At 43.2% G+C, this 26,360-nt stretch overlaps 1 long non-coding RNA gene across 1 annotated transcript; it reads right to left on the bottom strand.

Annotated features, from left to right (window-relative positions):
- On the bottom strand, window positions 1–26,286 carry LOC122232712. Its single transcript, XR_006210100.1, has 3 exons — window positions 26,014–26,286; window positions 25,375–25,533; window positions 1–113 (listed from the first exon to the last, which is right to left on the bottom strand). It is a non-coding gene; the product is annotated as an uncharacterized LOC122232712 (long non-coding RNA).
- Between the last annotated feature and the right edge of the window lie 74 nt (window positions 26,287–26,360).

The raw sequence follows: 26,360 nt of genomic DNA, 5'->3' as shown, positions 1-26,360 counted from the left end.
TGAGAAATACGGGATTCTCAGCACATCTTTTTCGGCTTTTCTGCTGCTACCGTTTTCTCCGTTGTGAGAAAGACGTGCTTTTCGGCAAACTTCTTCTGAGCAAGTGCTGTGTGCTAGAAAGTAGAGAGAGATAAAGGTTAATAAGTACCGGAAATTGATGGAAAGCAAAACAGACGTTCTTTGAAAGGACCCATAAAACAGACGAAGTAAAATGAGAGAGAGTGAGAAGGAATACAAATATATATTACCAACACCGGATATGGGAAAGGGGAGAGCAAACAGATACACATAAAAATGTTTAAATCATGAACAAAATAGTGTGCGCCCGGAATCATTCCAATCATTTGAACAAAGCAAATGAAATGGATCGTTGGTATGGAAACATGTTACCAAAATTATCTTCCAAAAGAGAGACATGGTAGAACATGAACACCTATTACACTAATAGTTTTAAAAGAAATTTAAAAGATTCTCAAATATCTGCCACAAGAAGTTTTCAGGCATGGAATTATTTATCAACTTTCAAGGGACTCAATAATGCCTTCTGTCGGTTAAACTCTCTTATAGCTTGGAAAACCATAGAGAACTTCCCAGACAAATTTATGAAGGTAACACGAACAACAGAGCCAGGTAAACACAGGAAAACTAAAAAATATAGTTTCAACTCATTTATTCATATCGGTGTAAGAAATTCTAAGTATCAACCTAGTGAATCCAACAGCAACAACGACAAAAGATAACACAGTACACAGAAGCAAGTTCATTCCATTCTATAATTCAAATGTAGGAAATCTATTAACATGATTTATTGCATTAATTGTTAAAAAAAATTACCTAAGCATTTCATCAGATGCAAAAAAAAAAAAAAAAACGAAAGTGAAAGAAACAGAGAGACATTGAATAGAATTTAACAGCGGTTCCTGTTTTTTAATAATATATAGTAAATTAGGATAGAAAGTTCTCGAGCAGGCTGGGAAATAGAGCTTCCAAAACTCACAGCAAATATTTTATAGTAAGTGGTGAAACATTAGAAGTATTCCAGTGAAGTCAAAATATGAGAACAACTAACTTTACTTTTTCCCCAGCATCATTTTGGAATTCCAAATCAATGCAATAAGATAAAAATATATTCAGAAGAAAATTATCGGAAAGGAATACATGAAATTATCATTAGTTTAAGATGATTTTTACTACATAAAAAAAGAATCAAATTAGATCGTTCATTAAAGTGACTAAATACGAGTCCCCCCCCAAAAAAAAATCAGTAGGTGTCCTCTTTCTGCAAGGACAACAAATGAGCAAAGGAAGAAGTAAAAATCCAACTTCAAGAAGTCAACGGGGCCAATCCAACTGAGAAAAGGATAGACCTTTTGACAAAATGGTATTGGGACAACTGGATATCTACATGGAAAAAAAAATTGACTTAGCCAGACCCCTCACTCACACCATACACAAGCATTAATTCAAAATGGATAAGCACCTAGATGTAAGGGTTAAAGCTATAAAATTCTTCAAAGAAATACAAGAAATACAACATCTTTGTGATGTTGAGTTAGGCCAAGAATTCTTAGAGAAAACATCAAAGGCATAAGTGATAAAAGAAAAAATTGACAAGCTGAGTTTAATCAAAACTTAAAACCTTTTCACTTCAAAATATACCATTAATAAAGTAAACAAGGTAAGGCACAGACCAGGACAAACTATTTGCAAATTATATGTCCTAAAAAGGACTTGTATCCAGAGTACATAAAGAACTCTTATAATTCAATGCTAAGAAGGTAAAGAGCTCAAAAATACGCAAAAGAGTCAAATAACCATGCTCCCAAATGCAATGCACAAAATGACCAATGAGCACATGAAAAGATGTTCACTACTATTAATTACTGAGTAAGCATAACTAAGAAGCACAGTAAGATACCATCTCACTCACACCCACTAGGATTGCTGTAATCAGAATGTTACACAATACTACGTTTCTGTAAAGACGTGGAAAATCGGTCCCTACGTACGTTGCTGGTGGGAAGGCGAAAATGGCCTACCCGCTCTAGAAAACAGTGTAGTAGTCTCTGAACAAATCAGACATAAATGTATCTTATGACCCAGTAATTCTCTTCCTAGGAAAATGAAAACATATGTTCCCACAAAGACGTTTATACAAATGTTCGTAGAGACATAATTCATAACCCAAAGTGGAAACAATCCAAGTACCTATCAACTGACGAATGGATAAATAAAATCTTGAGTATCGATACAACAAACACTATTTGGCAATAAAAAGAAACGGCGTACTGATAACCTGCCACAACACAGATGAACGTCAAAAGCATTATGCTAAGTGAAAGAACCCAGGCGCAAAGGACCACACGTTGTATGATTGCATTTATATGAAAAGTCTAGAAAAGGCAAATCTGTAGAGATCTGACATAAATTAATGGTTGTCTGGGGCTGAGGTGGGAATCGAGGTTAACTGTAAAAGGGCACGAAAAAATGTATTGGGGTGAAGACAAATTCTAAAACCGGATCATGGGGCACAATTTAGTAAATATAGAAAAATTATTGAATTGTATACTGAGATGAATTTTATGGTATATAAAGATAACTCAGTAGAGCTGTTAAATAAGATGGCAAGGGGACTTCTATTTGCAGCCCCCCTTTTGGTAATCTCATAATGCTGGGGAGAGAAAAACCGGACTTCGGAACTTCTAAGATAATGAAAACTTAACAAGTTAAGATACTTTAGAGAAGGAAGGTTCAGAGTAAAATACCCAATATCTGTAGGATTTCCCCTCAAGGCATTTGCTGCATCCCTTTTTTTAAATACTAACTTTCAATTTTGAAATAACTTAGATTTGCAGAAAAGTTGCAAAAATGGTGGGAGAGTTCACGTATCCCCTTCCGCAACTTCCCCCAGATTCCCCCAGCAGCATCCAGTGCCCTCCACCCACTGGATGCCAGTAGCAGTCGTCCCCCAGTGCTGAGAATCACAATGTCTACTGACATTGCCCAATGTCTCAAGGGCCAAGACGGCCCTTGCTTGAAAGGACTCCTCCAACTTAGCAATTTATATAAGCATTATCCAGCTATCAAAACCGGGACATTAACAGTGGTATAATGTTATTAACTAAAATACAAATCTCATACAAATTTCCCCTGGTGTCCATTTTCTGTTCCAGGATCCAGTCCAAGAATCCACCCTGCATGTATGTTGTATCTCCCTCAACAACTCTACTCAGGGATGGTTCTTCACTTTCCTCGTCTTTCATGACCTTGATTCATTCGATGAGACCTGCTCAGTTCATTTGTGGAACGTGTCTTGATTTGGCTTGTCTGATGTTTGCATAGGATTAGATTGAGGTTATGATTTGGGGCAAGAATACCATAGAAGTGTTCTCTTCAGTGCATCCTACCAGGGGGAATATGTTGCCAAAATCTCTTGTTACTTGGGGTGTTAATCTCAATCTCTTGGTTAAGGCGTTGTACCCTATTTCGCCATCGTATAATCATCATTTCTCCTTTGTCGCTCGTAAATACCTTGGGGGAGAGCCTTCAAGTACATGCATATATTCTGTTTCTCTTACAAGCGTTGCCCATCAAGTTTGGGGGCCATCGGTGGATCTTCCTGCATTAATTATTACCGTGGGCTTTGCCTACGGGTGATTTTGTATCTCCCTCATTTCTTTTACATTTATTAATTTGAATTATTCTGTAGGGACGATTCGTCACTTCTCTCCCATTTATTCATTTATTCATGTTTTATATCAGCGTAGACTCATGAATATTAATTTTATTCTATGGGTTAAAATCTAATACATTTGTTTTTATTTTGTTGCCCAAGTTGTTCTAACTCTAGCCATTGGGGACTTCTTCAGGTTTGCTTCTGTGCCCTTTTGACAAAACCCTACCATTTTTCCAGCGATTCTTTTTTTTTTTTCCGCATGCACAAGATGTGCCTGGCTCATGTGGTATGTTCCATGCCCCACGTCTGGAACTGACCACTTTCCCAGAAACCTGTGGTGCCTTTTTTCGGAGATGGTATTCAGAAAACAAGATCAAGGCTGTGTGTGCTCATTGCTATGAGTGGTAATTTCTCCCCAATGCCCTCAGCAGACAGACCTGGGAAATACGTGTATGTGTACTGACACATGCACCTATATTTATAATATAAATATAAATATAAATATAAATATAAATATCTGTATTTATTTTTACATCTATCTAGCTGGATATATATTTAAAACCAAAAGTTCATACTGATGTCTCCAATTCCAATTCAAAATCCACAGCACATACTTGATTAAGAACATACTATGAAATTGTAATGCATTTGTTGGCATCTGTGATATTTGCAAGTTTTTATAACTTTGTAATTTTTGTGATTTCCTCTCTCATCCTAAGTGTTGACTTCAGTGCTTAATTAAGCTTTCACAATTTGGTGTTCTTTTTTCTTCAAGTTGGCCTTAAAATTGTTACTAAACTGAAATATGAAGTTGAGGAATTTTGTCTTATTACATGCATTTTCCAAAAAAAAAAACCCATTTCTGTAAATAGACATTTTTTTACATTTATTTGTTTATTTTGAGAGAGAGCGTGCGCGCACAAGCAGGGGAGGAGCAGAGAGAGGAGAGAGAGAACACCAAGCAGGCTCAGTGTAGAGCGGGAAGCGGGGCTTGATCTCGATAACCATGAGATCATGACCTGAACGGAAATCAAGATTCAGATGCTCAACCGACTGAGCCACCCAGGCACCCCTACGGGTAGACATTTTAAAATAGATCCTAAAGTTTGTAGTTCTCTTGCAAACATTCTTGTTCTTTTTTCTGCTTTATTCAGCTGTTGGAATGACAGATTAGGAAAACTAAAAGTAACTTTGCAGATATAATTTCCCTGTAAGCCACAAAGCACCACTTAAAGATGTCACCATACTTTAAGACATTTTTATAAGATTAAATATTGGTATACAAATAATGCCTAAACACGATTATGATACCGACTAGTACCAAAGTGTATGAAATATCGATTTGTAGATTTTAGAGATTATCCCTGTGATGAAAGACGAGGAAGTAAATGTGTCTACTCCATTTCCAATTTGGGAAAAGCTTTCCCAGAGTTGACCTTTCTAGGTAAAGTAAATGTTACAAGTCTTTTATAACTGAGGAGTGTTTTTTATTCACATGCTTACTCACCATTGTACTGGTCTGAAATTTTAAGTTCAAATTTTCTTCCTTCAGAATTTTGAAGATATTATCATTGCCCCTTAGTATCTGGTCACACTAGTAAGGTAACCTGATATCAGTTCGATTTTTTTCAAGGAACTTGTTCCAAATCATTGTTTTCTTACCCCTTGCCGTTGGGAGCTTTATCAAAGTAAGACAACTTGAACAAATTATTTGCCTTAACAACTGAATGGCATAAACGGGAAAGTCCGGGCAAACTGTCTTTCCTGGTTTATTACCAGAAGACCTTCCTGCATTTACTTGTGGGGAGACAGGCTGGAATATTTTGTATCATCTATGACTCGGGCTAGGCAACTACAGCTGAAGTCTTTGATACGGTACTACTAATGTCTACTAACGGTATTAAATTGATACTATTAACTGTATTAAAAATGTCATCTCACTTAATTTTTTTTTATTTTAAGCAAAATGTATTAACCTATATTCACTCACCAATGAGGCCCAAGACATTTTTTTCAAGTTAGATTAATTATCGGGGTTTTTTTTTTTTTTGGTTTTTGGTTTTGGTTTTTGGTGTTTGGTTTGTTTTTTGTGTAAACCATACCTTGGGTTAAACCTCTGTGTTTGCTTTTATACATTTAAAAAAAATTTTTTTAATGTTCATTTATTTTTGAGAGAGAGAGAGAGAGAGCAAGCAGGGGAGGGGCAGAGAGAGGACACACAGAATCCAAAGCAGGCTCCAGGCTCTGAGCCATCATCACAGAGCCCAATGCGGGGCTGGAACCCACAAACCATGAGATCATGACCTGAGCTGAAGTCGTACGCCCAACCGACTGAGCCACCCAGGCACCCCATACATTTCTTGAAAATGGAAAGAGAAGGAGAAAACTTGCAAAGCCATCTCAGTGCAAAATCTTAGACTTTTAACATTTTTTTTAAAAAAAAGTAGCTTTCTTGTCCACACTTCAATCATTGGCAATTTCTTATCAACTTGACTTTACTGAGTCTTTAAAAAAAATTCAACCTACTTTTCAAAGAAACAGTAACTTTATTTGGTTCACATGATACTTTATTAAATAATCTAATTATAATAAGAGAAAAAAGCCATAAACTGCTTTCAATACACTTGGCCATTCATAACCTCTCCTCCACAAACTTTAACCATCCGGCAATGGATTTGGGGAAAGGAAACTTTTTTTTTAATGTTCCAAAATCATTTCTCAGGCTTTGTGTAGAATCGCCAGACATTCAAATCTTGAAGTGTACTAGTTCACAAATAGTTAACAATGGATTGATTTTGTGTTACTTACTGACTCCCAACCAGATATTATACTACTAATGAAAATATCGAACTCTGTGTAATGTATCAGTAATTAACTTGCTACACTTTTTGAACACTGCTCATAAATATATATAATATCAATCTATGATCACTGTTTACAAATTCAAGCTTTCTGAAGGTTTTAAATATGGCGATAGGAACATTAAAGACACACGTTACATCTCATAAAATAAGCCTTTATTTTCTGTTCTGCGCATATTCTATTTTGGCTATTCATGATTGATTTTAATAAGAATAGGCTACCAGAGACTCTCCGTAATGCAGTCCTTGTACTTCATATCAGCAGAACATGTTCATTCATTTATTTTATAACTTCATTAATTTGTTAACTCATAACCCACACATGTACCGTATATCTTCTATGTGTGCAGCACTGTTCTTGGGTTATTGCTAAAATAATTCAAACGTCATAGGGCTTCTCGGGTCATCGATCATCCTCTTGGTCTCTATCTCTGCCCTCATGTACCTCGGCATTGTCCTTTTGGGAAGAAGCTTATTTGAGAAAGGCAGCCGGGTTACCTCGGAATCATGTGGAAGAAGGGGCTTGCTAGCTGCTTCTTAGAAAAGTCCAGGGATGGGGCACCCGGGTGGCTCAGTCGGTTGAGCGTCCGAGTTCGGCTCAGGTCGTGATCTCACAGCTCGTGAGTTCGAGCCCCACTTCAGGCTCTGTGCTGACAGCTCGGAGCCTGGAACCTGCTTCAGATTCTGTGCCTCCCTCTCTCTCTGCCCCAACCCACTCGCATTCTGTCTCTGTCTCTCTCAAAAATAAATAAACATTAAAAATTTAAAAAAAGAAAAGAAAAGAAAAGAAAAGTCCAGGGAGGTAGAAGGAAAGGCTGAGGGCTATATGGCTCTGAGCTCAGAACATTCCAGACTAAGAGACAGGAAATGCAAAGGCTTCAACCTAATGGGCTTGGCAGGTGTCAAAAACAGGAATAAGACCCAGGGGACTGGGTACTAGTGAACAAAGACAGACGGGGCAGGAGGGAATGTGAGGAAGGGGCAGTGGGGTCCATGGGCTGCTCCCTAGACCAAGACTCCAGGCAGGAAACAGCAAACACACCCAAACACCTACTGTAAGGAAAAACTCACATACTGTGCAAGATTTCAACATTAGTACTAAATTGTGGAAGACTTAAAAAAAAAACAAGCTAATCTCTCATAATAATACATTTACTGTACACAAAAGCCTGAGTTTTGCTATTTTTATTTTTAATTTGTTATTTTTTAATGTTTATTTATTTATTTATTTATTGAGAGAGAGAGAGAGAGAGAGAGAGAGAGAGAGAGCGAGCCAGCGGGTTTAGGGCAGAGGGAGAGGAAGAGAGAGAATCCCAAACGGGCTCCGCGCTCAGCATGGAACCCATCTCGGGGCTCGATCCCACGACCATGAATGCGATCATGACCTGAGCCAGAATCAAGAGTCGGACGCTTAACCGCCTGAGCCACTCAGGCGCCCTTGTTGCTTTCTTTTTTCTTTTTTCTTTTTTTCTTTTTTAGATAGTGAAGTTTTCATCAATAAAGAAAAATTCATAGATATTTCTAGAACTCTGTTCCCTCTCCCACCTCATCTCTTTCTCTTTGACGGCATTTGGGAAGATTTGTTATTTTTCATAATATATGGTTTGGGTTTGAAATATTTTTCTTTAATTTCCATATTCCAAAAATTCACAATACTATTTATGTGGTCATATCACTACGAATACGGCTCTGTGTCGCATAAATAGTCATGTAACTTTTTATGTTGTCTCCTGCTTATGTAGAGGAGTTTTCAGAAACCCTATATTATAGCCTTGTTTTAGACCCTGCTCCCTTTCTGGGGCTGGTACCGTAATATATGGATTGAAGCCTGCTACTCTGATGCCTTTGTCAGCCTGAAACCTTGCCTTCCAGTGTGTATCAAACCACGGGACACAATAAATCAACACATGTGTCTGCACAGCTATATATTCTTTCTGTGGCTTTAAATATTTTTATAATCACGGGTGTGCTATAGGACTCAGGGGACCCTTTAAAGCCAGCATTTGAAACAGCTGAATGGAGATTCAGAAAACCTGTGTGTTATGCAGCTAAATTGCAGAAAAACTTCTCTGAACCTTTGATGTGCGTAGGGGTGTGATTTTCCTGGGAAATACATTTAGTTCTACAATTATCCGTTTCTACCATAAGCCCTAACCCTGTGTTCCACTGGGTGACCTTTCCCCCCCACATCTCTGAAGTAGGAAGATGTACAATTCACATGAGACCCCAAACCAGCCCATGGCCTCAGGAAGTAGACACAATCACACTTCAGTTAGTTCCGTTGGTTCCCGTAGAAGGGATGGGCTCATTCAATTGTCATCATCATCATTATTCTCTAGTTAGAGCAAGTTAACTTGGGGAAAGTGTGGACTAATCTGAAATAGACCACAGGTTCAGTGCTAGTCTCTGGATCTCAGGGTGGCTAACTCTTGCATGAAGACTGCCTCTGAAATTATGGGAGACCCATCAGGAGAGGGAGCTGGTGGAAAAATCTTGGTGGTCGAGAATTCTCAATTTACATGTCAGATTTATTGGGGCACCTAGGTGGCTCAGTTGGTTAAGTGTCTGACTTCAGCTCAGGTCATGATCTCACGGTTCGTGAGTTCGAGCCCCATGTTGGGCTCTGTGCTGACAGCTCGGAGCCTGGAGCCCGCTTCGGATTCTGTGTCTCCCTCTCTCTCTGCCCCTCCCCCACTTGCTCTCTCTCTCTCTCTCTCTCTCTCTCAAAAATAAACATTAAAAAAATTTAAAGATTTGTAATAAGCCATTTGTTATTGAGCAATATTGATCCGGGACGCCTGAGACATTTTAAACGCGTAGCCTCAGAAATCATCCTCACGGCTCCCATAACTACTCCTGCCACATCTCGCACTTGGACACGGGCCAGTGCATCTCTGGCCCTGTCTCAGAGACTTAGATGGAGCTCCCCAGGAGTTCCACATGATACATCTAAGAACATGACTTTCGTTCGTTATTTCGTACTCTGGGGAAGTCGATGGTTACAATGACTCAGTCTTTCCCTGTGGCAAATCACTCCAGTAAAGTGCATACAGTAGGTGAGTAGCAAAGTTGTATCCAACAGATCAAATTGCACTGGTATTTGAACTCAGGATGTATACTGGTAGACCTTGACGATTCACGAAGCTTTTCCTACGTGGCTTTCAGGAAGATCGTTTTTCCATTTTGGGTATAACGTAATCCACTCCCGACACCTTCCCTCTTGGGTTTGTTCTTGATCATGTTTTTTTTCCATAGGGTGCAGCTCATCCGCACAGGGGCCACCGTGGCCGTGAAGAGCTGGTTACCAAATTGCTAAAGCAGATGACTCACCACAAGACCTATGGAGACACTCCATACAACTGTTTGGAGTTTTATAACACCGGATCCTTAATTAAGGAGGCTTCCACAACTTAGCAGAGCCTTTGCACCAATGTGCATGTTAGCCACAATGCCCCTTGTGTTCAGAATGTTTCCGGAGGTCCACGCGAGGTCGTTTGGGTATCACATGCTTCACAGTCGCCTTGCCAGATGTCCTGGGCACCAGCACAGTCCCGGGTTGGGCTGCGGGGAGCGAGGCACGCCCCATTAGCACCCAGTGGAGGGGAGAGAACTTTCTTTCCTTTTCATCTCCATCAGCGTAACCGGGAGGCCTCCCCTCCTTATCCTATCCTCTCTAGACTTAGCCCTGGAGGCCAGATAGATGCAAAATTTTAACTAGCTCACCTGTCACCACACTGTTGCGATTACAGTTGACTTTGGTCATCAGCTACCACAAGCCCGAGAGCCTCCTTCCCGGCCAGCACTCTGGGATGAAGGTCTCCGGGGACTGACGGAGAAGGTGAGCCACCCGAGTATTTTGCAGCTCTGTATGTATATATATTGTTTTCTTTGCTTTGCTTTTCTATCAGTGATTAAAGTCACGAATGTAGTTAATGTACAGAGCAGGCTGTTCGCAGACACAACTGCCCAGCCATATATCCCTCAGAAATGTTTTACCGATCTTCTGGAAATATGTCATCGTTTAGGAGTATTCTATATCTTTCGAAAATCACTTGCGATTTATGGCGGTGACTTGCATTTCCTTAGAACTACCTGCTCCACACTTTGGAACACCAAAGAAAGAGGAAAGATTGCTCTGTTAAGGGAGCAATGGTTATGAAGAGGCCAGAAACATGAAAATGTCCTGAGGTCAGACATGAAGCACATGAGGAAGCAGGTCACTGGAATGGCGAGGAGCCTCTGGGATTCAGAGGGACCCACCTCCTCTCTGATCAAATCGGCCCCACGCGTGTCGTGAGCCGTGCAAGGTCCATCCTTACCTAATCAGGTCTATCGCTCATTGGCTGTTCCCACCTTGAGATTCCTGAGAGTTTGGGGGAATGGTGACTCCAAACTAAATCTCTTGCCAAGGCTGCTTTTTGAATTACTTAAAAAGCCACAGACCTGTGGAAGGATTTGCCTCTTGGATGGATTGAATCCTGAGGATAAAGGGAAGGGACGGGTAGGAAGGTTTAACCACCGGACAAATCAGCAATAACCTATGGGACAGAGTGAGTAACCTCCTTAAAAAAAGGCCCTGGTGTCAGGCCTCTGTCAGAGGTAATGGGGTCCCCACCTCTTCAGCACCCCTCCCCCGCAGAGTGATTTCCAAGGAATTCTGGTAGAACTTTCCACAGAATCAATGGGCAGCTTTCCATGCAGGGACGCCGCTTGCCCTCAGCATCCCAGGTAAGGCATTTTCCTCTGATACGGAGAAGAATAAAGGACTACTGTTGCCATTTCTGTCCCCGCACTCCTGTGACCAGTGACCCACAAGTTTTAAGAAGCTCACATAGGGTGAAGATGTTGCCCTTAGAGCAGACCAAAGCTAACTGGCCTTGGATTTGAATGGAAAAAATTAGCCTTATCACCAAAAACCAACGAAGCCAACCTGTGCCTAAATTGATCAAGGTCATCATCGGAGGGGAGGTTCCCAAAAAGCAAAACCCCACGCATCATCAGCAGAGAACAGAACGGAAAAAGGGCTTTCCTTCTGGGTTGGGTGGCTGGGTTCTCATTTGCGCCCAGCCTTACGATGGAGGAAAATGAATAAAATACAGTGCCTCTTGAGAGCCAGTGGATGCCCATATAAGGTCAATTTTCTTGTGGAGAAAGCCCCAGGGGATCATACATTACCCCCCAGGATAACCACTTCTCCTTTTTAGCATGTGAGCGAGGCTGCTCCAAGGGATAATGGGACACTTGGGGACGCAACACCATCAATAAGCCGACAGTGCTCAACCCTGAATTTCATCTCCCACTCCTTGCCTACTTACTTATTTTACCCAGTTCCCTGATGAGATAAATACTAGCCTAGTTCAATGGGGACAGAATGAAGGTGACGCTGAAGGTGAAGTAAATGTTCAGTGCATTTTTCCTAATAACTCAGCACAAAAACCTGCTTAAATGGAAAAATATGTTTAGTGTCTGGGCCTCTAGAGTGTTAGGGAGCATTTTTTAACTTGATTTGCTCAATACCTCTTATTCCATCTTGTATCTGTGTATATTTGCTTCATTTTGAAGGGCGAGGGAGACAGGTGAACATCTGCAGGTAGATATTCTCACGGCAGAATTGTGAACCAGCATCCAGCTTCCCAAGAAGAAGTGTGGAAAAACTGGCAAACTCTACAGGTATCCTCATGGTTGGGGAGTCCTCAAGGGGATCCTGTACTGGTCAGCTCCAACGACTGAAGTGATGGCCTCCAGCAACTAGTGTTTGCCTCTGTGACCCCCAGAGGGGCTCTCGTTGGGAACTGTAGACAATTAGGGGATCTCCTATTGACAATGCAAATGTCATCTCCTGCCTCTGATGGCTCCACCTGTCCAAGAGAGACCTTTATTTAGAAATGCAACAGTGGATACATGGAGATTAGCTTATCACTGTCGACTCCAAAGTTTGTAGAGGGGATCCTTGTAGTAGGAGATGTCTTGCAAACTCTTTCTGGGTGCCTTCGGTCAGGACGGAGCCAGTCTCAGTAAAAGGCGGTGAGTCAAGTCTCCTGCCTCGTCCCCAAATTGTCCCCTGACTAGCATCATGAACGCTGCGGCTGAGTGGGAATCATGACCTCGGTTGGTCTGCCTGGGGCTGTCTTTGACTGTCTCCTTCTTTCCACTTAGACTCGGTCTCTTGGCATCTCCTACAGTCTGTTTCCTGCTTTTAAAGAACAGCCACATGCCAAAGACGCCCCAATTCGTACTTTCAGCCTAAACACCTGCCCTGAACTCCAGACTTAAAACTCTCTCACCTTGACATCTCCACTTGCATGTTGAATAGCTGTCTCAAACTTAACATATCCCATGCTGAGTTTCTCATATCCTCTCTTACCTCTTCCCCATCACCATTAATGGCAACTCTATCCATCTGCTTACTCAGATCAAACACCTTGTCACCACCCTGGGGCCTCCTTCACTTCCAATCCACATGGGGTAAATCAGCAAATCTTGTTTGGTCTTCCTTCCAAATATGCCCAGAAACTAGCCACTTCTTGCCACTTTCTTTGTTCCCACCCTGCTCCAAGCCACCAATATCTTGGCCTGGGTCATTGCAGTCACTTCCTACAGCATACCTCTCTTGTTTTCTTTTGACAGTTTCCAGAGTGAACTGATTTTAGACATATATGAGATCCTGTCATTCCTCAGCTTAGAAAGCTCCAATGGCTTTCCATTTCATCCAAAGTAAAAACCAAATGTCTCTGTGACCCTTAAGGGTTATATGAGCTCACCTCTACACTCGCTACCTCTCTGCTTTCTCCTCCTGCATATTTTTTCTGAACCATTTGGGAATAATTTGGCAACACTGGGACACTTCCCCCGTAAATGCTTGAATGTGTATTCACTAAGAACAAAGACTTTCTCTTACATGACTAGAGCACAATTATCATGTTCACAGAATTTAACTTGAAACACTTCTATTATCTAAGCCACAGTCTATATTTGAATTGTATCAATCACCCTAATGTTCTTTAAATATCCCACCCCTGTTCCAGAAAGCAGTCCAGGATCTCATAATGCATTTTGTTTTTATGTCTAGTCAGTTTCTTTTCATCAGGAGCTGTTGCTGGGCCTTTGTCTTTCTTTATCTTAATGTTTAGAAGAGTATACGCCACTTGCCTCATAAATGTCCCTGAATTTGGGTTTGTGGGTGTTTCCTTGTAATTGGATTCAGGTTATGCCCTTTTGGCAGAAATTCCACAGAAGGGCTGTGTTCTCATCACATTATATGGTATTTCTCTGTTCCAATGTTAGTGATACTGGCTTTGATCACTTGTATAAAACAGAATTCACTAGGTTTCTGAATGTGAAGTTACTATTTCTCCATTTGTAATTAATAAGTAATTACCGGGGATATTTTCAGACTATATAAACACTTGTTCCTCATCTAACTTTCACCCACTGGTTGTAACGTCTACTGTTGATTTCTAATTTCATCACTGTTTTATCCACTCAGCAATTTTTTTTTTTAATTTCAGGAATTACATGTTTCACCCTAGAATTTACATTTCTTTTTACTGCTTTTATTTCCCTGCTGAGTTCCTGATCTGTTCACTTATTAAAATCATATTTTCCTTTACATCCTTAAACATATTTACAGACGTTGTTTTCAGGTCCTGGGTTGCTAAATCCATCCAGATATTATTGGTATTAATGTCTGTTGACCCTGAGCCAAATTTTATGGTTTCTGTGCGTGTCTAGTGATTTTTTTTATTACGCTAGACATCGTAGATGCCCCATCTAGAGACTTGGGATTATGTTGCATTCCTCAAAAGTACACTGATTTTTTGTTCTAGTGGTCAATGAACTTGACGGAACTCACACTCCAAACTCTGTCTTCCTCAACGTGGGCTGCAGTGGACGCTCTTCAGTCCTTCCCGTCTTGTAGCTATTGCTTTTTCATGGAAATCCTCTAGTCTCCCCGTGCATATTCAGTTCATTAGTCAATCAGGACTAAAGAGTTTATACACAGAGTTGGGGCCTACCTCTTCTGTGGTTTCCTGATTTCTAGAATTCTCCCTTCACTTTCAAGCAGCTATGAGACCCAAACTATGCCTGATGATTTCTTAAGCCACTGGGGTCTGAATCTCTCCCTGAGTTCTATCCATGTTTCCCTGTGCAGATTTGGAACTACCCTCACTCAGTATCTCCTCCAGTTTCTGCCTGCTTTTTATGGGTTTTTTTTAGTGTCTTGAAAGAGTTTTTATATTTTGTTACCTGTGGAAGAGATATTCCAGGGTAAACTATACCTTCACAGTCAGAAATAGAATTTCGCGAGGCACCTGAGTAGTTCAGTCAGTTGAGTGTCCCACTCTTGATTTCTGCTCAGGTCATGATCCCGGGGTCATGAGATCAAGTCCCATGTGAGGCTCCACACTGAGCGTGGAGCCTGCTCAAGATTCTGCCCCTCTCCCTTGCTCATGCTCCCTCTTTCTCTAAAAAAATAAAAAAAAATAAAGAAATCAAATTTATCTAATAATCATTTTGTTTATTTCCTTAAAAGTTTAATTTTTTTTTTGAGAGAGAGAGTGGGGAGACAAAGCATGAGCCAGGGAGGAGCAGAGAAAGAGGGAGAGAGAGAATCCCAAGCAGGCTCCATGCTGACAGCACAGAGCCCAGCGTGGGGCTCAATCTCACAAACTGTGAGAAATCAAGAGTCAGGTGCTTAACCAACAGAGCCATCCAGGCACACCTCATCATTTTAAATTCTAGAAACTCTCATGGTCTCTTAGAGCTTTAGGCTTCCTGTCAGTTCTTTTCAGGACACTGTACACTTTCCATCTACATTTATTTTTCTTTCTATGATATAGAACCCGGGCTTTACTCTTCTACTTATTCTTACAACTTACATGAGTGAAGCACCTGGGCATAAATTCTTGAAGAGTATTTCTATTGGTTCGGGTTGAAGTTACCCTCTTTAGCGAACGAGAAATCTAACAGGTATGCAAATCACATAATTGGAGCTATGCGAACTTGGGCAGTGGAGAAAATGAACATCTCAGAAGGAAATCTCTCTCCTTTCATCATAGAACACATGCATATTCATGTATATGTATGGATAATTTAGGAAACCAGAGTTCAGATAGCTGCACTGTCATACGCCTAAGGAGACTTAAAGTCTGCGCCATAACTTTAAATATACCCAAGATAATTTTCCAAGTGTCTCCACTCTATTCTGCCAAAGCCACACAAATTAAAAAAATAAATAAATAACAGTCCAAGTACACACTGTCCTATTTAACTCTCTCCTCAAAGTGCCGTTCACTTCCTCAAACCTTCCTTGAGACAAACAAGCACGCGTATTTAAAGCACACCCTGCCTGTGTGTGCTCAGTGTTCCCGTTTCTGTCAGGAGTGGCCTGCATCCTGGGTCTGTTTCCTTCCCTGTCACATTTAGTTCCTGGTGCGGAGAGAACGCGGTCTCCTACCCAAAGTCAGCTCCACGCCTACTCGTCTTCAACTAGCGCGTGAGTAATTCACCGAGTTCTGGTGGGAAGGGAGTAGACTGGTTAGCAGAGAAATCTCGAGTACTTCCCAAATCTGAAGAGAAGGTACAGGAAAACCTCCGGGTTGAGCACAGACCAGAAGGAACTGGGAAGTCATTGCTGGAAAGAAATTAGACATGCTTCTCCCCGCAAACTGAAGTTCCATGAACACTCGGTTGCCACCCTACAATTTATTGTCATCCCTACTTGTAACTCTAACCTAACAATGTGTCATCCTTACTTTTCATGTTATTTATTTACAAGTGCATTTTCAGTATCAACCCCTTCATTCATTAATCCTAATGTGGCCTTTTCCAATGTCTACTTACCATTTTAAATACTTACTATAATTTACAGGGCTTTCTTGAACACATCCAAGGTATATTATATGGGGCTAGCTTAATGGAAAGTCTTGTATACCAAAGCAGGAAAAAAACGCATTTAATTTATGATGGCTTTGAATTTTGATCATAATTTACTCATGGAGACCTATTCATACAAAGCAATACCATACAATTTTTCAGAAGCAATCAAAAAGTAAAACAATAAATGCTGATCTTTTTAGGTTTTTGTTTCTGAAAGCTCAAACATATTCCATTCTGAAATTACACAAATTGTATTTAATATTGAATACTTAAGGTTTTTATAATTGCTCTTGAACTAATTCTGTTAGCTTACATATTAGAAGCATTTAAGCCACTACAAATTCTCAAGTTTCTGACTTTCCCTTTTCTCCTTCAAGAAAGTGCTGAAGTTTTACCCAGGTCAAGTTTGAAAATGCCACAAGAAATGGACATGGGATTTTTTTTCATGGTTCAAAATGTTAGACCCAAAGGAGAAAGGTATTTTGCAGGCCTTTCATGTGACCCCCTATTTCTAATCCATACACTGGAGTCTCACCTGAATGAGGCGAAAACTCTTACAAGGATTTTCATGGAACAATGGATGCATAAAATGTCCCTTTAGGGAGCCAAGGAGACCCTAGAAAGACTCCTGTTCTTTCTCCCAAGAGAAATGAACAAACCATTTTCCAGGGCTCACCATAGTGAAGGAGGTTCTTACAGTAAGCGAAAGACACATCATGAAGAAAAGGTCCTTGATGCAATGGCATTGGAGTTGAAAAGAAAATGAAGCATCTAAGAACACCAATAGCTTCAGGGCACATAAACACCGTGGCAAATGTCTCCAGGAGGCAGCTCAGCGGCGTGTTCAGGAAGCCCAGAGGAAGAGTCTCTACGGAGATGAAGAAAGGCTCTCGGAGGAGGTTGTGTTTGAGCTGGGATTCGGGTAGAAGAGTTGATTGTTCCAGGCAGAATTACTCATAAGCAAAGAGTACCATAGGAGAAACACCAAAAGGACAGCCCCCCACCACCCCTGCAGGACTAGAGGGAGGTTACATGAAGGTGAGTGAAGTTTGATATGGCTGCAAAATAGATTTGGACCAGATATATAAGGAATGGCCCTTAATTTAAAATATTTAGGCTTATCCTAGTAACCAATGAACAGCCAGCCCCTGAAGGTGTGAGGGCTGTCTGAGCATAAGCGCAACATGATTTAGAAAGAGCTAGCAGGTAATTCTGGAGAAATCGCTGGTTTGATGGAGAGCCTGTGGAGTAACCATTGTAATCATGGATTCCCCCAGGCAGTATTGAGGGTCTCGGGTGGGGCAGAGCAGTGGGATTGGAGGTGCGGGTAAGAAAGGATGTAGAGAGTGTTGTGCAGTTAGAACAGGGGGAGTGCAGGGGCGCAATGACCGGCTGACCAGAAGGCTGGAGGTGCCATTAATAGAAACAAGGAAGCCACGCAAATGGCATGTCTAGAGCAGCAGGGCTTGGGGGGCCAGTGGCTCTGTGGCTCACCAGGAGCTTTGCCTGTGGTCTACAGGGAAATGAGCGTGGGTCAGATGGGAATGAATGAACATACAGAAGGAAGTAGGCAGTGACGGACAGCTCCAGGAACCATCTAGGTTGGGGTGTCCAGGAATAAGAGAAGGAAATGCAAAGCCAAAATAACCAAAGCGAGGCCCCATAAACACGGTCATGGTCTAGAAGGAGGCTCCAAGCAAAGGAATTTTGGAGTGCGGGACTCTGATGTGGGTGAAGCTCTGGAACACCACACGGCTGCTGAAAGGAGCCCGGGGTCCAGTCCTCCCCAGCAGTCAACACCTGTGTGTGTGTGTGTGTGTGTGTGTGTGTGTGCATGTGTGTGTGTGTGCAGGACCTGCACCGGAGCTTGGGGGCCTACAGCTGTAATGGGACACATAAACTCAGAAAACAGAGCCTGGCAGGAAGTCCGGAGAAAAACCAGATAACCAAAGTGGAGTGAGAGTGTAGAAAGATAAACCGGGAGCAGGGAGTCAGGAGGAAACCCAGTTGAAAAGAGTCTGAAAGCCAGCGAGTGACACAGAGAGAACGTCCGCACCGCAGGCTCTGGGCAGCAAAGTGGGATCAGCTCCGCTGTGCCCTCTTCCCCCTGCCTTCCTGAGCTCCACCCTTAAATGGCCATCTCTGGCTTCTGACACTCAGCCCCTTAGAGTTTGGAAGAATCTCCATCAACCGACGGTCTACCTCTCCGGGGACCATGCCGTCGTCCTTCAGAAGCATCAAATCGGTGGTCCGCACTTCTCTGCAGTGCCTGCGACACGGCTGCCCATCGCTGGGAGGACACACCCCCCAGCACGCGCCCTCACGACGCCAAAGCTGGCATCACCCGGTTGTGCCTGAAGAGTCCCTTCGCTACGACAGATCAGAGAGAAACTTTTCTTTCACACGTGTCTGCTTTATTTTTAAGGGGTAAAAAATGAGAAGAGGAAGCCGAAAGCAAAAACCTTTGCAGTATCACAAATCCCTAAATATGGCAACAGGAGTCTCCAACCAAGCGGGTTAACAGAAAAACCTGGACTGTGTTCAGAACAACGATTCCTCTCCATAGAGAAAACCCAGGGAGAAAAGAGGGGTTAACCTAACGGAGGCTCTAATGAAAGGCCCCTGATTATTAATCCTCCGCTGCTACTCGGCTCATAAATTGTGGGAACTTTCATTCTCGTGCCTCATAATAGACATGGGAGGAGCCCAACTGACATAGGAAGACTGCAGCACGACATAATAAAAATCACCAAGTGGCATTTTTAAACACCTACATATGGTTATGGTGCTACCCTAAGCACAACCAATGCAGGGGGAGTGATCGTTCCAATGCTTGCTTCACTGTGTAACTCATCCAGCCCTGTCTGGCTGCAGACGCCTCAGTGAAAAGCCCAGAACTCTAGGAGCGCAAGGGCCACAGACACCCAAACGTGCAACTCCAGGAGGGAGGAGAGAGGGGAACGGATGTGCGGAAGCCGGAAAACACGGAAGACCGTTCTCGGAGTGGATCTCACGTGGCCTTGCCTCGGCGGCCCACATTACATCAGCACATTCTTCTGGCTGGAGGGAGGGCAGGCCTGGCTTAACACACCACAAGTTTAAGTTTCCGAAAAAGAATTTTCAGAAGATGTGCGGGACACCGTCAGGCAAATGTTTCAGTACAATTTCTAGTTGTTTGAAATGAACTACCTAAGATCTGCTGAGCCGTGTCGCCTTTCCTTCGGTCTGGCCCTCCAGTCGATCCCCAAACCTGCCTGGAATGGAGGCCCAGCTTTCCGCTGTTGACGCACAGAGAACCATGCTCGAGGATGTGTCACGAGACACCCAGCTTTTCCCGATGAACGGTGCTTCCTCTGAACGCAAGTGCGCATCTGGTCATCTCGCTTGGGCCCCCCGGCAATCTTGCCCAATTTGTAGGGATGAAAACTCGGGCCCGGAGAGGTTAGGTGAGCTGCCCAAGGTCATGAGGCAACTGGTGGTGGGTGGAGCCAGGACTTAATTAACACCACCTTCACTCTGTCTTTGGATCATCACACATTCTTTCCTGGGACGGCAAAGGTACACGGAGGTAGAAAAGCCACACCAGCACTCAGACGTGTCTTGGCATGAACTCCAAGCTTTTTGGAAAACCAGAAAATTGTATCTTTTTTTTTTCTTTTGCTCTTGTTCATGACTTTTAACTTCCTGTTGCTTTATACACACACACACACACACACACACACACACACACAAGGAATTACCGTGTATTTCTATCAGTGAGCTGATTTGCATATGATCTTCAGCAAATCTTGATGTAGCCTTTTCTTCCCCTAAGCCTCCTTGACAGAGAGCAAATTCGTCCTGTCTCAGCCCTGACCCCAGTGGTCACAGAGGGGACCACGTGCTTCACAGAATTGGATCTAGTCCCTCCTACCAACATGACCACCACCATTTTTGAGCAGCTGAAGGTTTGAGGACCTATCAGAAATTAGGGTTAATTTTTAGCTCATTTTTCCTGTACTCTAAATCACGGTTGAGAATTCTAGATGTTATCCTGCACGTGTGTGCTCCTATCAGCTGCCAGAACTTAGGGTCTACCAGCACCCTTTCTCTTTCTCAGGACACCACCCGCCACCAGCCCTTGCCCTGTGTCCGTGGCATCGATGAGACCCTGCCTACTGTGATTCACTCTTCTCTCTGGGGAATGAGACTTGTCCTCCAGTTCGATGAAGGAACTCACTGAGGGCAAGACCACACTGCTCACTTCTGTGCCTTAGCACACGCCTGAGCTATTGAGCTATTGATTTGTATTTAATACATGTGTTCGCTGTTTGTTTGATAACAATTCTTTTATTAGGCACCTGCCGTGTGTTTCGCACAGTAAGCACTATTCTGGGGCAATTTTGTTCAACACCCAACACTGTTCTATGTCCATCGTAAGCTTCTACAGGTCAGGACTGAGAACAAACCTATCTTTGGCAGGCACCTTCAAGAAATATCTAAATATATACATTTACTATGGAGGTGATGTTGCCGGCATCTGGTGTATGCATTAAGTGCCATTTTCCATGAAATTCACGTGAAAATTTACATGGGGTTTCACAAGAACTACAAGAGGCCACGGTGTGGCTAATGGCTACTGTTACCTCCCTGAACCGTAGGCTTTCGCCTAAGATGGGTCTCAAGCAACCTCGCTCGTTCAGCCTTGCGTCTCACAGCTCCATGGTGTTCTTCTTCCAGCAGAGCCTCTCTTACCTTCACGAACTCTATGAATAACCCAGGAAGCCCGGATTTGAAATTCAGTGAACAAAATGTGGGACTCCTGTGGAGCGTTTCATTAGGCTAAAGAGAACTTACTCAAAAAATCTGACGGGGAAAGAGGTTTATGCGTTGCCTGGGACCAAAGGAGAATTCCAGACTATTTGCTTTCATTGAAGTATATGTGGTCATATTTGTTTTTATTCACGAAGAAGTTCACAGAAGCATCTGGCCATCAGACCCAAAGCTTGCGTTATGGAGACAAGGTTACACACTCTCATGTGGCATCATTGGGTCGGAGAACAACTCCATAAACCTCAGAGCTCTATGTGTCTGGAAAGTGCTATAGTCTGAACATTTGCCTTCCCCTAAAATTCCAATGTTAACTCTTAATGGTAGATGCGAAGATATCAGGAGATGAGACCTTTAGGAGACCAGTAGGTCACAAGGGATCCCCTCGTGAACGGGATTCCTGGCTTATAGAAGAAGGCTCCAAGAGATCCCTCACCTTTTCTATTTTGTGCGGACGTCATGAGAAGTCAAAGTCACTCTTCTGGAAGAAGGCTGTGACCAGAACCCGACCACGCTGGCATCCTGATGTCAGACTTACAGTCTCCTGGACCGTGAGAAATTACACTCGTGTTGTTCATAAACCACACAGGCTGGACTGTTTTGTTACTGCAACCCACATGGACTAAGGCAGGAAGATTCCGTCTGCCCTCATAAAGTGATACCCGGATCCTCCAAGGCTGGCAACAAAGAGAAAAACCTCACAGGGACAGGATGCCAGATGCCAAGACCCCAACTCTTGTATCCTCAGAGTGAGATCAGGGAGAATTCTCATTGCTCACTGCTGCGGCCACCACGCAGACTGGAATGTGCACGCAGACCCCCACCCCCAACAGAGCAGCTGAGAGCGGCTGGGACATTTGAACATGACTCCAAGAGGACATACACACAAAGGAAGCGCCCCTGTGGGTGAACGGGTCACCACATTTAGTGTATGGACCTTGTGCTGGCTCACGACAGACATATCTGCCTGTCTAGCCCTAAACCTACAGACCCTTCCTTGGCCCCTGCCTCCGAGCGCCCCTCCCACACATCCGACTCCGCGAAGCCCAGCGGAGATGCCATCCAGGGGTGGTTCTTCCGTCCGCATGCTCAACCTGCTGGGAGAAACTCAAGCTGCACTCAGGGAAGAGAGTGCCTTCTTCTTCACTACAGGCAAGAGTAAAAGTCGCAACTGATGTCTATAGTTATTGATCCACATTCATCGATGGGCAGCCCATTCCCACTAGGGACTCCATCATATGGGCATTCTGTTGGCAAAGACGATGAGGGTGACCAACAGTTCCTGGCAGGGAAGCTTACGACCGGTGTTAAATGAATGAGTTTGAAGTCCTAAGACAAAATTTCTGCAACACACCCCCTCAATCCCTTCAACCGCAAAATAAGCACATTCCCGCACGGTGCTCCTGCAGCACAAGGGCTCCGTGCAGAGTTTCCAACCAGGGAAAGACCTGAAGGCCGCAGGCAGCCTTATCCCCTTCCTCTGTCTTGCTCTCCATTGCTTTTCCTTCTCACATTGTAAAGGTAAGGTCCCTGAAGTGCTCCAGTCCTCCATAAGGTGTAGCTAGCTGGTCCTCATACAAGGTCTAGAAGGTTTGTGCGTTTCACAGGTAATAGTTGAAAGGGGACTGAAAGGGGACCACACATTTTATCAGCCAGCATCTAAGTAAGTGGAAGCCTAGGTAAACGGACGGGATGTGAATACCCCTTGTCCGACGTTAACCGGGTCAGTGTCCAGGCTCCCTCGAAAGCGGGGAAGGGCCCATGACGGGGGAAGTGCCAGCGGCTGTCCCACATCCCATTCTGGGTGACGCACCTCTCTGCCAGGTGCTACAGGAGGCATGACGCTCCTGAGTTGAAGGAGGCAGCGCCTCTCACTCAGTCCCCTCCCTCCCATCCTCCTCATTTCTTCCATTGTTTTTCAAGTCCAAGGTTAACCTGGGAATGAAGAGACTCTTCTAGATCAGGAACCTATTGAGTTAACTGAACGATCAGACCCGGGCAAAGTTTCAAAGGCAAGGGAGTTCGTCTTCTGGGCCATTCTTCTGTTTTCATCAGCTGCTTCCTACCCATGTGCTAAGCATTTTCATGTAGCCTCATCTGTCTTTTCGTAAGAAAGCCAGTTGATAAACTAATTCACACTCAGGTGGGCTGTTAAACCACAAAATGCTGGCAAGTAAAACAGCACTTAATAATAAATCACACGACGGTGAGCTCAGCAGCCAGTGGGAAGATGTTTGGGGTATGTATAATCCCCATTATTTCATGGATCATACAGCATAGACATTGGTAATTGCTGTGCCTCCAAAGCCAGTCCTGGGTGTGAAACTAAAACAACTTTCCTATAACATTCCAGGCAGTAGAACAGGACCTTTTTTTCCTTTTGATCAATGCTCGCTGGTTCAAGGACCATGTTTCTGCTCAGAACTTCACACTTAACCTCTTGTGAAATACTATGCGTCTGGGAGGTTTAGTATCTTGTGTTTGCAGGTAGTAATTGGGGGCACACTGAGTCCCAATATCTCTGAAAGCACTTCGTTAAGACTCAGTGACATATGTCTCAACAATAATGAAATCACCAATCCCATCTTCTTTAAAGATTTTTTTTTTAAATTTTGTAATGTTTATTTATTTTTGAGTGAGAGAGAGAGAGAGAGAGAATGAGAGACAGAGTGAGAGTGGGGAAGGAGCAGAGAGAGAGGGAGACACAGAATCCAAAGCAGGCTCCAGGCTCTAAGCTGTCAGCACAGAGCCCGAGGCGGGGCTTGAACTCACAAACCTGGAGATCATGACCTAAGCCAAAGTCAGACGCTTACCCGACTAAACCACCCAGGCGCCCCCCACCCCTGCCATCCCATCTTCTTATAACTAGAGTGAAGACGTTAGCAGTGTTAAGAAATCCCATCTTTTCCCCTTTTGCCTCAGTACTCGACTGTCTCAAGGCTGGAGGCCTATTAGCCGCGGGTGGATTATTAAAATAAAGACGGAAGTCAACCCAGGTAAGTCCATCTTTGAAACTGGATGGCAGATACATACTGTGCAGCCGCCCCTATCATCAGTCGAGCTTTGGTCCTAAGAACGGGTGCCCTCTGCTTATGAGAAGCAGCACCGTGAATTACTTAGCGGTACCTGGCCCTGGTTTCCCATGCGGATGGACACGGAGGGGTGGGGGTTCTCTGAAACGATTGATACATTGGCTTTGTCTAGTTAATAGCAGGTAATAGCGAGTTCTCTTTTCCATAGCTCGGTACCCCTAATAACATCAAAGAAGTAATGTCCCTCCCTGTGCACATAATCTGCTACCAGAGAGAACCATCAGCCACAGGAAGAATAAAACCCCATATGAACTATTTTCTCATTCGTCAGTTCCTTTTAAGAAAATCATTTTCTTTCATTTCCCCACGTCTTGAAAATGTATTTCAAATTCTTTAGCCGGAGAAGAGTTGGGGAAAGTTGCTTTGGAGGCCACATAGTTAACTGGCTGTTTGTTTCTCCTTCTGCTAAATGAAACCTCGTTCCTGGACTCCTATCACTCCCACGGCCCTCTCCCCGACTAGACTGACTTCCATGGACAGAATGTTTTGCTTGCGGTCTTTTGCCAGTTATCAGTCAATATGCTTTCTTAGGAGACCGTGAAATTCAGCATCAGCCGCACAAGACTTCTTATAAGTGAGTAGTAACTTCCGCTAAACTAATGACCATATGGTATGATCTGGGAGAGTTCCCTCGGCACAGTGTCAAATATAGTTTTGAAAACTAAAAAAATTCAGTCGATGATGTAGATACTAAAATCATGTTGGAGCCGTAAAGCCGGCCTGATCACAGTTCTCTTTGATAACTCACTTAGGCTTTGACTGAGCCTGAGAAACCATCCAACACAGCGCCCTCAACTTAATAAGGAGTTCTGTTTCGTAGAATTTTCTGTGAACCTGCCTTTCATTTACACTGATACTCAAAACCCTGCATGTTAGGGTCTCAGAGTTATTTTAGATCCATTACCTTTTCCTCAGCTAATTGTATGACTCAGTAAAAACGGACCTTATTCTTACTTTTCTTCCTGAAGCATGACCTTAAATATATCAACTCATTATTTATTTTAACAAAGAGTTGCTTGTACTATGAAGCTTTAAAGCCAGACGTTGTAAACAGTACCTGTAATTATCTCCTTTTTCAAGGTTTGAAAACGAACACCATATTTGTGTGTCTTTCCCTTCTTGGTTCTTTTCTGCAAGACTGTTACTGCTGGCGACTCACAGGAGGACACGAGGGGTGTTTGGAGACCCGGAAAGGATAAACGTAGCAGGCGTACACCTTTTAGAAGAGGGTAGAGGATAATCTTAGCAATTTCAAAAAATGATTCTAGAACATTCATCAAGCAATCAATTTGCAGCTGCCTAGTAGAGTAGGGATACTGAGCTATCGAATTACTTTGTACAAAGGAAATTGGGCCGGAAGAAGTTAAGATCCTTCCCTGACGGAGCGTCGGGCCACACAGATAAGTGGCGTGGACACAGAGGCTGCAGTGAGTGGCTTCCTTCCACCCGAGTTCTCCGGGAGACGGCCGGCGTGGCCTCGACAAGGGCCTACAGAGCTCTAATTGCCTCTCAGAGCCAGTGACATGGGGCCTTCTAATAGGTAAACCATTTCATAATGAGTCCCTCCTGGTCCTTTAGTAAATAAGTCTCGTGGGAAGAAGGCCAAGAAACCTCAGCCCTTCTCTGAGTTTATTTCTAGAGTGATTACTGTCGTGCTTAATTAAGGGCTCTGTGTATCAGATAGGTTCACAGTTACCTGGAAATGTTCTCAGAGGCTTAGAGGCAAACTTGGGGGAGGGAGGGGCGATACGAATTTTATTTTTTCTTCCATAGATAAAAATTCTTCCCTCCTCCCACTGCAGGCGTGTTGTCTTTTGCAATGCACCCAGCCTCGCTCAAAAAAAATAAACATAAACATAAAAAAACCCGCAACGACCCTCAATCACGTGGGCAGCCACGTGTCAGCTCCCAGCAGCAAGGACAGAGCAAAGCCCTTCCAGAGTTCCACTCTAGAGCTGTTCATAGTCCGGGCGTCAAAGCTGAAACAAACAAACAAATGAAAAAATAAAAGTCTTATTACCAACACCCTAGAAATAAGATTTC

Source organism: Panthera tigris, chromosome D3 (assembly GCF_018350195.1).
Source record: "Panthera tigris isolate Pti1 chromosome D3, P.tigris_Pti1_mat1.1, whole genome shotgun sequence".
In the NCBI taxonomy this organism is placed as follows: domain Eukaryota; kingdom Metazoa; phylum Chordata; class Mammalia; order Carnivora; family Felidae; genus Panthera; species Panthera tigris.
Note: the sequence above shows the minus strand (reverse complement) of the source record. Positions and strands in the feature narration are given on the sequence as shown.